This window comes from Mesoplodon bidens (genome assembly GCF_964165515.1).
Source record: "Mesoplodon bidens genome assembly, chromosome: 20".
Taxonomy (NCBI): domain Eukaryota; kingdom Metazoa; phylum Chordata; class Mammalia; order Artiodactyla; family Ziphiidae; genus Mesoplodon; species Mesoplodon bidens.
The window spans coordinates 32,263,968-32,277,801 of NC_138181.1; the positions used below are offsets into that span (position 1 = coordinate 32,263,968).

Consider the following 13,834-nt stretch of genomic DNA (forward strand, 5'->3'; position numbering starts at 1 on the left):
AACTGGGAGGGTTGGTCACCCTATGTGCCTTACTGCTGTGCGGTGATATAACATCACATCATTAATAGGAAAGCATGTCTAAGCTAAGAAAAGTTCTGGTTCATTCACGTAATGCTTGGGTTACACAGTCTGGAATTATCATGTACCTTTACCACAAAAATTATATCATAGGATGGAATCTTCTTTAGCAGTGAAAGGAAATGAGCCATCAGGCCATGAAATGACATGGAGGAAATGTAAATGCACTAAGTGAAAGAAACCAATCTGAAAAGGCCACTACAGGATGACTGCAACCCTAGGACATTCTAGAAAAGGTGAAACTATGGAGACAGCAAAAAAAAAATCAGTGGTTGATGGGTTGGGAAGTGGGAGGGATGAATAGGTGGAGCACAGAGGATTTTTAGGGCAATGAAAATACTTTGTATGATACTGTAATGATGGATACATGTCATTATACATTTGTCCAAACCCATAGACTGCAACATCAAGAGTGAACCCTAATATAAACCAGGAACTTTGGGTGATGATGAGGTGTTAACACAGGTTCATCCTTGGTAAAAAGTTGCACCATTTGGTGGGGGATATTAATAATGAGGAGGCTGTGCATGTGTGCAGGCAGGGGGTATATCTCTGTACCTCCCTCTTAGTTTTGCTCAAATTTAAAACTACTCTAAATAAAGTTTGGATATAAATACACACACACACACATAGGAAAACAAAGTTAACCACACATTACAAGAATATTGACAAGGAGAACTGCATGCACAGCAGAGACAGATTTGGCAAATGTATGGAACTTTCCAGCTGCATATTAAAGTCCAGGTTACAGCGAATGGAATTTTCAGTGAAGCATTTGTTGTGTATTAACAAAACAGCCGGGGGGGGGGCCTTCAAGATGGCAGAGGAGTAAGGTGTGGAGATCACCTTCCTCCCCACAAATACATCAAAAATACATCTACATGTGGAACAGCTCCTACAGAACACCCACTGAACGCTGGCAGAAGACCTCAGACCTCCCAAAAGGCAAGAAACTCCCCACGTACCTGGGTAGGGCAAAAGAAAAAAGAAAAAAAAAACAGAGACAAAAGAATAGGGACGGGACCTGACCCATGGGGAGGGAGATGTGAAGGAGGAAAAGTTTCCACGCACTAGGAAGCCCCTTCGGGGGGGAAAGGGGGTGGGCGGCGGGGGGAAAGCTTCGGAGCCACAGAGGAGAGCGCAGCCACAGGGGTGCAGAGGGCAAAGCGGAGAAATTCCCACACAGAGGATTGGTGCCGACCAGCACTCACCAGCCTGACAGGCTTGTCTGCTCACCCGCCGGGACAGGCAGGGGCTGGGAGCTGAGGCTCGGACTTCGGAGGTCAGATCCCACGGAGAGGACTGGGGTTGGCTGCGTGAACACAGCCTGAAGGGGGCTAGTGCACACAGCTAGCCAGGAGGGGGTCCCGGAAAAAGCCCGGAGCTGCCGAAGAGCCATGAAACCACTGTTTTGGGTGCACGAGGAGAGAGGATTAAGAGCGCTGCTAAAAGGAGCTACAGAGACAGGCATGAGCCGCGGCTATCAGCGCGGACCCCAGAGACAGGCACAAAACACTAAGGCTGCTGCTGCCGCCACCAAGAAGCCTGTGTGCGAGCACAGGTCACTATCCACACCTCCCCTACTGGGAGCCTGTGCAGCCCGCCACTGACAGGGTCCCGTGATCCAGGGACAACTTCCCCGGGAGAGCGCACGGCGCGCCTCAGGCTGGTGCAACGTCACGCTGGCCTCTGCCGCCGCAGGCTCGCCCCGCACTCCTTGCCCCTCCCTCCCCCCCGCCTGAGTTAGCCAGAGCCCCCGATTCAGCGGCTCCTTTAACCCCATCCTGTCTAGGCAAAGAACACACGCCCTCAGGCAACCTACACGCAGGGGCGGGGCCAAATCCAAAGCTGAACCCTGGGAGCTGTGCGAACAAAGAAGAAAAAGGGAAATCTCTCCCAGCAGCCTCAGGAGCAGCGGATTAAATCTCCACCATCAACTTGATGTACCCTGCATCACTGGAATACCTGAATAGAAAACAAATCATCACAAAAGCGAGGTGGTGGACTTTGGGAACAACTGCAGACTTGGGGTTTGCTTTCTGCATGTAATTTGTTTCTGGTTTTATGTTTATCTTAGTGTAGCATTTAGAGCTTATTATCATTGGTAGATTTGTTTATTTATTTAGTTGCTCTCTTCCTTTTTTTATATATATATATTATTTTTTCCTTTTTTTTCTTTTTTTGTGAGTGTGTATGTGTATGCTTCTTTGTGTGATTTTGTCGGTATAGCTTTACTTTTACCATTTGTCCTAGGTTTCTGTCTGTCCATGGTTTTTTTTTGTATAGTTTTTAGTGCTTGTTATCATTGGATTTGCTTTTTTTGGTTTGGTTGCTCTCTTCTTTCTTTCTTTCTTTTTTAAATTACTTTTTAATTTTTCTATTTTTATTAATTGTTTTATTTTTTATTTTAATAACTATTTTATTTTATTATTTTATTTATTTATTTATTTATTTATTTTCTCCCTTTTCTCACAGGGTCTTGGTGCTCCGGCCGGGTGTCAGGCCTGAGCCTCTGAGGTGGGAGAGCCAAGTTCAGGACACGGGTCTACCAGAGACCTCACAGCTCCACGTATTATCAAACAGTGAAAGCTCACCCAGAGATTTCCATCTCAACGCTAAGACCCAGTTCCACTCAATGAACAGCAAGCTACACTGCTGGACACCCTATGCCAAACAACTAGCAAGACAGGAACACAACCCCACCCATTAGCAGAGAGGCTGCCTAAAATCATAATAAGGTCACAGATACCCCAAAACACACCACCGGATGCACTCCAGCCCACCAGAAAGACAAGATCCAGCCTCACCCACCAGAACACAGGCATCAGTCCCCTCCACCAGGAAGCCTACACAACCCACTGAACCAACCTTACCCACTGGGGGCAGACACCAAAAGCAATGGGAAATACAAACCTGCAGCCTGCAAAAAGGAGACCCCAAACACTGTAAGTTAAGCAAAATGAGAAGACAGAGAAACACACAGCAGATGAAGGAGCAAGGTAAAAACCCACCACACCAAAGAAATGAAGAGGAAATAGGTAGTCTACATGAAAAAGAATTCAGAGTAATGATAGTAAAGATGATCCAAAACCTTGTAAATAGAACGGAGAAATTACAAGAAATGGTTAGCAAGGACCTACAAGAACTAAAGAGCAAACAAACAATGATGAACAACACAATAAATGGAATTCTCTAAAGGAATCAGTAGCAGAATAACTGAGGCAGAAGAACGGATAAGTGACCTGGAAGATAAAATAGTGGAAATAACTACCACAGAGCAGCATAAACAAAAAAGAATGAAAAGAATTGAGGATAGTCTCAGAGACCTCTGGGAAAACATTAAATGCACCAACATTCGAATTATAGGGGTCCCAGAGAAGAAAAGAAAAAGAAAGGGCCTGAGAAAATATTTGAAGAGATTACAGTTGAAAACTTCCCTAATATGGGAAAGGAAATAGTCAATCAAGTCCAGGAAGCGCAGAGAGTCCCATACAGAATAAATCCAAGGAGAAACACGCCAAGACACATACTAATCAAACTATCAAAAATTAAATACAAAGTAAAAATTTTAAAAGCAGCAAGGAAAAAGCAACAAATAACATACAAGGGAATCCCCATAAGGTTAACAGCTGATCCTTCAGCAGAAACGTTGCAAGCCAGAAGGGAGTGGCAGGACATATTTAGAGTGATGGAAGGGAAAAACCTACAACCAAGTTACTCTACCCAGAAAGGATCTCATTCAGATTTGACAGAGAAATTAAAACCTTTACAGACAAGCAAAAGCTAAAGGAATTCAGCGCCACCAAACCAACTTTACAACAAATGCTAAAGGGACTTCTCTAGGCAGGAAACACAAGAGAAGGAAAAGACCTACAATAACAAACCCAAAACAATTAAGAAAATGGTAATAGGAACATACATATCAATAACTACCTTAAATGTAAATGGATTAAATGCTCCAACCAAAAGACATAGAGTAGCTGAATGGATAAAAAACAAGACCCATATATATGCTGTCTACAAGAGACCCACTTCAGACCAAGGGACACATACAGACTGAAAGTGAGAGGATGGAAAATGATATTCCATGCAAATGGAAATCAAAAGAAAGCTGGAGTAGCAATTCTCATATCAGACAAAATAGACTTTAAAAGAAAGACTATTACAAGAGACGAAGGAAACTACATAATGATCAAGGGATTGATCAAAGAAAAAGATATAACAATTGTAAATATTTATGCACCCAACATAGGAACACTTCAATACATAAGGCAAATGCTAACAGCCATAAAAGGGGAAATCAACAGTAACACAATAATAGTAGGGGACTTTAACACCCCACTTTCATTAATGGACAGATCATCCAAAATGAATATAAATAAGGAAACACAAGGTTTAAATGACATTAAACAAGATGGACTTAGTTGATATTTATAGGACATTCCATCCAAAAACCAAAGAATACACTTTCTTCTCAAGTGCTCGTGGAACATTCTCCAGGATAGATCATATCTTGGGTCACAATTCAAGCTTTGGTAAATTTAAGAATATTGAAATTGTATCAAGTATCTTTTCCGACCACAGCGCTATGGGACTAGCTATCAATTACAGGAAAAAAATCTGTAAAAAATACAAACACGTGGAGGCTAAACAATACACTACTAAACAACCGAGAGACCACTGAAGAAATCAAACAGGAAATCAAAAAATTCCTGCAAGCAAATGACAATGAAAACACGACAACCCAAAACCTATGGGATGCAGCAAAAGCAGTTCTAAGAGGGAAGTTTATAGCAATACAATCCTACCTCAGGAAACAAGAAACATCTCAAATAAACAACCTAAACTTACAACTAAAGCAATTAGAGAAAGAACAAAAAAAACCAAGGTTAGAAGAAGGAAAGAAATCATAAAATCAGATCAGAAATAAATGAAAAAGAAATGAAGGAAACGATAGCAGAGATCAATAAAATTAAAAGCTGGTTCTTTGAGAAGACAAACAAAACTGATAAACCATTAGCCAGACTCATCAAGAAAAAAAGGGAGAAGACTCAAATCAATAGAATTAGAAATGAAAAAGAAGTAGCAACTTACACTGAAGAAATACAAGGGATCATGAGAGATTATTACAAGCAACTATATGGCAATAAAATGGACAACCTGGAAGAAATGGACAAATTCTTAGAAAAGCACAACCTTCCAAGACTGAACCAGGAAGAAATAGAAAATATAAACAGGGCTTCCCTGGTGGCGCAGTGGTTGAGAGTCTGCCTGCCGATGCAGGGGACACAGGTTCATGCCCCGATCTGGGAAGATCCCACATGCCACGGAGCGGCTGGGCCCGTGAGCCATGGCCGCTGAGCCTGTGCATCCAGAGCCTGTGCTCCACAACGGGAGAGGCCACAAGAGTGAGAGGCCTGCGTACCGCAAAAAAAAATAAATAAATAAGAAAATATAAACAGACCAACCACAAGCACTGAAACTGAAACTGTGAAATTGAAATTAAAAATCTTCCAACGAACAAAAGCCCAGGACCTGATGGTTTCACAGGCGAATTCTATCAAAAGTTTAGAGAAGAGCTAACACCCATCCTTCTCAAACATTTCCAAAATTATGCAGAGGGAGGAACACTCCCAAACTCATTCTATGAGACCACTATCACTCTGATACCAAAATCAAACAAAGATGTCACAAAAAACAAAAACTACAGGCCAATATTACTGATGAACATAGATGCAAAATCCAAACAAAATAATAGCAAACAGAATTCAACAGCACATTAAAAGGTTCATACATCAAGATCAAGTGGGGTATACGCAATCAATCAATGTGATAAACCATATTAACAAATTGAAGGAGAAAAACCATATGATTACCTCAACAGATGCAGAAAAAGCTTCTGACAAAATTCAACACCTATTTATGATAAAAACCCACCAGAAGTGGGCATAGAGGGAACTTACCTCAACATAATAAAGGCAATATATGACAAACCACAGCCAACATCATTCTCACTGGTGAAAAACTGAAACCATTTCCACTAAGATCAGGAACAAGACAAGGTTGCCCACTCTCAGCACTATTATTCAACATAGTTTTGGAAGTTTTAGCCATAGCAATCAGAGAAGAAAATGAAATAAAAGGAATCCAAATTGGAAAAGAAGAAGTAAAACTGTCACTGTTTGCAGATGACATGATACTTCACATAGAGAACCCTAAAGATGCCACCAGAAAACTACTAGAGCTAATCAATGAATTTGGTAAAGCAGCAGGATACAAAATTAATGCACAGAAATCTCTTGTATTCCTATACACTAATGATGAAAAATCTGAAAGAGAAATTAAAGAAACACTCCCATTTACCACTGCAACAAAAAGAATAAAATACCTAGGAATAAAACTACCTAGGGAGACAAAAGACCTGTATGCAGAAATCTATAAGACACCGATGAAAGAAACTAAACATGATACAAAGAGTTGGAGAGATATACCATGTACTTGGATTGGAAGAATCAATATTGTGAAAATGATTATACTCCCCAAAGCAGTCTACAGATTCAATGCAATCCCTATCAAACTACCAATGACATTCTTCACAGAACTAGAACCAAAAATTTCACAATTTGTATGGAAACACGAAAGACCACGAATAGCCAAAGCAATCTTGAGAAAGAAAAACAGAGCTGGAGGAATCAGGCTCCCTGACTTCAGACTATACCACAAAGCTACAGTAATCAAGACAGTATGGTACTGGCACAAAAAACGAAATATAGATCAATGCAACAGGATAGAAAGCCCAGAGACAAACCCACACACATATGATCACCTTATCTTTGATAAAGGAGGCAAGAATATACAATGGAGAAAACACAGCCTCTTCAATAAGTGATGCTGGGATAACTGGACAGCTACATGTAAAAGAATGAAATTAGAAAACTCCCTCACACCATAAACAAGAATAAATTCAAAATGGATTACAGACCTAAATGTAAGGCCAGACACTATAAAACTCTTAGAGGAAAACATAGGCAGAACACTCTATGACATGAATCACAGCAAGATCCTTTTTGACCCACCTCCTACGGAAATGGAAATAAAAACAAAAATAAACAAATGGGACCTAATGAAACTTAAAAGCTTTTGCAAAGCAAAGGAAACCATAAACAAGACGAAAAGACAACCCTCAGAATGGGAGAAAATATTTGCAAATGAAGCAACTGACAAAGGATTAATCTCCAAAATATACAAGCAGCTCGTGCAGCTCAATATCAAAAAAAACCCCAACTGAATTAAAAAAATGGGCGGAAAACCTAAACAGACATTTCACCAAGGAAGATATACAGCTGGCCAAGAGGTACATGAAAAGAGGCTCAACATAGCTAATCATTACAGAAATGCAAATCAAAACTACAATGAAGCATCACCTCATACCAGGCAGAATGGCCATCATCAAAAAATCTACAAATAATAAATGCTAGAGAGGGTGTAGAGAAAAGGGAACCCTCTTGCACTGTTGGTGGGAATGTAAATGGATACAGCCACTATGGTGAACAGTGTGGAGTTTCCTTAAAAAACTACAAATAGAACTACCATATGACCCAGTAATCCCACTACTGGGCATATACCCTGAGAAAACCAGAATTCAAAAAATGTACCACAGTGTTGGTTGCAGCTCTATTTACAGTAGCCAGGACATGGAAGCAACCTAAGTGTCCATTGACAGATGAATGGATAAAGATGTGGCACATATATACAATGGAATATTACTCAGCCATAAAAAGAAACGAAATTGAGTTATTTGTAGTGAGATGGATGGACCTAGAGTCTGTCATACGGAGTGAAATAAGTCAGAAAGAGAAAAACAAATACCATATGCTAACACATATATATGGAATCTAAAAAAAAAAATGGTTTTGAAGAACCTACGGGCAGGACAGGAATAAAGACGCAGATGTAGAGAATGGACTTGAGGACACGGGGAGGCGGAAGGGTAAGCTGGGACAAGGTTGAGAGAGTGGCACTGACATTATATACACTACCAAACGTAAAATAGATAGCTAGTGGGAAGCAGCCGCATAGCACAGGGAGATCAGCTCGGTGCTTTGTGACCACCTAGATGGGTGGGATAGGAAGGGTGGGAGGGAGATGCAAGAGGGAGGAGATATGGGGATACATGTATACCTATAGCTGATACACTTTGTTATACAGCAGAAACTAACACACCATTGTAAAGCAATTATACGCCAATAAAGATGTTTAAAAAAACAGTCACACAGCGGCTGCTGTCAGCCAGTGAGAAGAAACACTCAATCCACTGACTGAAGTCAATGTGCTGACAGAAAAGCATGTTGAAACAGAAAAAGTGTAAGAAAAAAATCAATTCAACCAAAACAAATGCCTCCAATCAAAGAGGAAGCTTTGCTTTCAGCAAAGTTGTTTCAAGGATATGAGCACATGATTTGCCCCATCAATCACATCATTTGTGAATCAACAAAACCTTCTCACCTGAGGCCTTACAGGGTACATGATTCTTCAGAGGAAGATGAACAACGCCTATTACACATGAAGGAATTCACGCAGTATTACATACAAATTGAAAAAAAGAAAGTATTTCAGTGAGTGATGTGCACTCATGAAATATCAAAATGTACTTGTTTCTGAAGATTTGTCTTCAATGGAAAGACTGTTCCCTTATGTTTGGTTGTCCTATTTGCTTGTTTGAAGAGAGATTGTTTTTTTTTTCCCTATGCATAGTTTTTATTGAAGTGTAACATACCAAAAAGGGCACAAAGCATGAATGCCTGGCATTAATGTCTTCTTTGACTTACAAAGCTATATACCATTCTTTCTTCTGTTGGTTAGTCCTTAGAAAGAGTATCTTTTTCTAGCCTTTTGCTTTCAACTGTTTTATGTATATAAATATTTCATGTTTGTATATGTAAGCATCAAATACTTGTTTTACATTATTGTTGATTTACTTATTTTTATATTATTTTTGTCTAATCAGAGATTTTATCCTTTTATTTAGAATATAATTACTAATAAAAGTTCATTTTTCTTTTTTCTCTTTTGATTAGTCAATTTTTAAAATTGTCCCTTTAATCTAACAGCTTGTTTCTTTCCCCCAAGACTTCAAAGATATCATTCTGTTGTCTTTTTACTTTTTTTTACTTTATATTGAGAAAACTTCCATTGAACTTATATTTGCCATTTTGAAAATAACATTTCTTTGTTTATACTACTTGTAAGATCTTTCCTTGTCCCTTTTTTCAGAAGATTTATTATAATGTGCCAAGCTGAGGTTTTTCTTGTATTATGCCTACTGTCTTGTAGAATTTCTTGAATCTCTATCCTGATGTCTGTTGTCAATATTGGAAAATTCTTGGTGATAATGTCTTCAAAGATTAGTTATGTCCCATTTTCTCTCTCTTTCTCTTCTTCAATGCCAATTATATACATGTTTTCTGTACATTTTTTTTCTGCTTCAGGTTGAATATTTTCTACTAATCTATCTTCCAGTTCAAGCCACATCTATTGAGTTCTTTATTTCAGATGTTGTATTTTTTAATTCTTAAAACTTTCATTTGGTTTGTTATGAATTCCGGTTTTCTGGCAAAATTCTGGATCATTTTATTTATATTCTTAAATATATACATCATAGTTAATCATCAAAGTCCCTTAGTGATAACTATAATATCTAGATGTCCTTTTCCTTTTGTATTGTCTGTCTCTTGGTTTTGGGTCATTGGGTGTTACTTCTAGACATTTTGGTTGAATGCTAGACTTTGTGTTACGCCATCATAGAAGCTATGTGTGTTGTTATCTTCCTTCTTGGAGGATTTAATTTTCTTCTGGCAGTGAGAGTGACCACCTTGATTCAATTAGTCTTTAGAAGGATTCCAGACTTCATTTCAAGGTTGTTGATTTCTCAGTGCTTACCCCTTCTTATATCACAGTCCACAGACTATAAATATATGCATTTATACATTTCATCATTCATCAACAAGCCATATAATTTTACCTCTTCCACATTCCTTTCACCATTTCTTTCTGTCTCCACTTTCTCAGTTTGAGTGTCTCATAGCAACATCACTGAAGTAGCCTCCTAATTTATCCTCCTGATTCTTATATCACTTCCCCCCTGCCTTTGATTTAATTTTAAGTTGTTAAAAACTTATCATGTAGAAATTTTTCACACACTGAAAAGATTCATACTGTCATGTTAACTATTTCAGAAATACCTCTGAGTGTAAATATTTGAATTTATTTTATTTCTGCACTGGACATTATTTTAATACAGTTTTATGTTAGTCTATTGATTCACATAAAACTAAATAAGCAGGTACTTGGCTACACTACAAAGTTCCTTCAACTGAAGTCAAATTAAGATGATTTGTGGGACTTCCCTGGTGGTCCAGTGATTAAATTTCCGTGCTTCCATTGCAGGGGGTATGGGTTTGAACACTGGCCTGCGAACTAAGATCCTGCATGCTGCACAGAGTGGCCAATTTTTTTTTTAATTAAGAAAATAATAAAAATAAAGATGACTTGCATTACTCAAGTTTTAGAATTTAAGCCTGATACTTAAGTGACTGCTATATTTATGAAAATGACTGTAAGACAGCTTGGTACAATTAATTATTTAACATGTTTAAGAAATTACTTGAACATTCACAAAGTATTTGTGTGTTAATTTTTTTATATTTTACAAAATTATTTTAGAATTATTTAAAACAAAAGAAAATATTTCCCTTTTTGTTCCTCTTTCTTTTTTTCCAGAAGTATTTTAGTTTGCTAGCACCAACGGAAAAAAAATGTTTAAAATAATGAAGCAAATTTTGTTACCCTGTGCAACTGTTTATCTGTTGGAAACAGGATTTTTTGTTTCCATAACTGAAAAATAAAATAAATGCTAGTTTTGGTAAAATACTTTAACAGCCATCATAACACATAAGCTATAATTGCTTTCTTTAAAGCAGTTTTATTTTCTCCCAAAATGACCTTCTAGTACATAGTGTTTTAAATTAAACTTAAAAATAAAATTATTCCAATGAACCGCTAAGAAATTTGACTTGTTAGAAAATGATAATAAAATTGCCTTTGGGAAACAAAGCCATCACATGGGAGGTGCCAGCTCCCCACTGCCCTCCCCTCCCATTTCTCAACCTGTTGCTCCAACCATGCTGGCGTTTTTAACTGTTCTTCAAAAATACTGGCACTTCTCTGCCTCCAGGTTTTTGGCAAATCCTGAAATCACTGCCTGGAGTGCCTATGCTCCCTGGATAAGGAGTTCTTACAGTATTTGAGGATTCTCACTTGGCATTTCTTAACTCCCTTAGGTGATGCAGGTATTTTTTTTCTCTAGGTCATTGGAGAACCCTGCATACACCTCACCAAAGACAGACATTCACAGGCATCTACTTCCTCCTTCTCCTACCAAATTCTAAACCTTCTTGAGTGCAAGCTGATGTCACTTGGCCTTTAATCCCCAGACTCTTGCATATAAAATTCACCATTTCTCTGAACAAATGCATAAATGAAAATGTAAATTAATCCCCATTAAAATTCATTAAATATCTACATGTTTAAATTTCATAGGAATATCTCCAACTAATGATTTAAATTTTTGTTTGATCTTAGCATACCAAGGACTTGGTATTTGAGGTTCTGTTGAAGCTCTGCCTTTAATTTACCCTGTGGTTTTAGCTAAATTATTTTACATCTATGTCAGTTTCTTCATCCGGGAAAGGTATTATATTACCTTCAAGCAATCATTCAGACCTAAAATTCTCTTATCTTTTTGATAGAGTTCAACCGTGCTCGAGCTGTCTTAACCTCAGTGGTTTGATATGCCTCCTTGCAATCAGGATCAGTGTTGAACTGAAATCAGCAGTATCTTTGACTGTTTATTCCAGCGTATTGAATCATTAACCCAAAAGGAAGGAAATGACTTTTGATTATGTGTTTGTTCCTTCCCTGCAACCAGGGCATACTGCATTGAAAGAACAGCTAAAGTCTTTACGTGAAAATGGTCATTGTTCTTTGAAGCTTAACTGCACCCATGTGAGGCAGTAACTTCATGATGCTTTGGTTGCTACTAATATTACATTGTATACGAAAGCCATCTCACTTCTGGACAGGTCTTCTTTTTGGCCCTTGTTAAATGATTCAACAGTTCTATCCTCACATACATGAAATACATCTGCTGGAAAGGGACTGTGAAATCAAACTGGGTGCTTTCACTCAGCACAGCACCATGCAATTCCCACATTGCTGTGTGTGTCAGTAGTTTGTTCCTTGGTACTGATGAACAGAACTTCCTTGTATGAATATACCAAGGTGTGTCTATCTATTCACCTGTCCAAGGACATTTACATTGTTTCCAGTTGTTTGGCAATTATGAATAGAGTTAACTCTATTCATGTAGGGCAAATTTTATTTCTCTAGGGTAAATACCTAGGAATCGGATTGCCAGATTACATGATAAATAAATACTTAACTTCGTATGAAAGTGCCAAACTGTTTTCCAGAATGGCTGTACCATTTTACATTCCCACTTGCAGTCTTAAAGAATACACAGTGTATAACTCTATTTATGTGATATTCTCAGAAAGACAAAATATAATGATGGACAACAGATCAGTGCTTCACGGTTTAAGGTGGGAGAAGGTATCACTACAAAGAGAAAGCACAGTTTTGAGGGGGGACAAACTTCTGTATCCTGATTTTGCTGGTCGTTATACAAATCTATACATGTATTAATACTTATAGATCTGTACTCCAAAAAGTCTATTTTACTACATATTCATTAAAGAAATAATTTGTTCAAACCTGGAGATTTAAAAAAAAACAAAATTCTGAGTATGCCACAAAGTATGAATTTAATGCAAAGTCACACCTGGAGCACAGCAGACCTGCATCCTACGGGCAGGTAACAGAAAGGAAGGTGGTGTGGGAGCCTTTAAAGCACTCCTTTCAATTGTAAATTGGGCAGTTAGAAAGTAAATGTTACTCACAAGTTAAAACCTGACCTAAAATTGACCTATTTTGAAGTCTTTGCATTTTTTTAATATCAATAAATTTCATAAATTCTGAGAAAGTATAGGAAATACAGAGTTATTTAAAATATAAATGTTAGTTGGCTGTTTGCCTTGATTGGGTTAATACAGTGTGTGCTGGAGACTAATAAGGAGAGGTTAAGACACAGTGTGTGATCTGTGCAGCACGTGACGAGAACCATGCCCCCCAGGGATGGAGTAAAACGCCTTTAGGAAGAGTCAGAGATGCCCTGATACAAACTTTGGTAAACGGTGGCAGAGCCAGAGCCGTAAGTGGCCTTCATCATTAAACATGCCGAGGCAGAGGGGACTTAAGTGCTGGTCTTGGAAGGATATGCTTGTAATCTGAGGTTTTGCACATCTGTATGTGCAATACTGACCAGACCCGGAGAGCAAATCCGCCTGAAGGCAGCCCTGATCAGAGTTAAAGGTTCTCGATCCACCAGCATCCAGCTGGCTCCTCGTGCAGGGGACTTCCAGGCAACACGGCTATTTACATGACACGTACCGGAACAGATAGCTGAACAGGTGGAGAGGAACAGAACTCTTTTACCTCAAGCTGACTTTGAAAAATCACTCAAGGCACTGGTTTTATAGAATAAATGATCATATTATTATATATAAAGTTAAACCTGGAGATCAACAGTACATACACTGAAGCTGATAGAATTTCCCCACCGGCACCAACGTGAAATCAG

The 13,834-nt window shown here is 38.5% G+C and overlaps 1 protein-coding gene across 1 annotated transcript in view; it reads right to left on the bottom strand.

The window, feature by feature from the left end:
* The window catches only part of CSMD1 (CUB and Sushi multiple domains 1), a gene marked incomplete at its 3' end in the record, with an annotated part of 1,732,394 nt that overhangs the window by 391,085 nt on the left and 1,327,475 nt on the right, over positions 1–13,834 (bottom strand). The gene's annotated exons all lie outside the window — the stretch shown is intronic.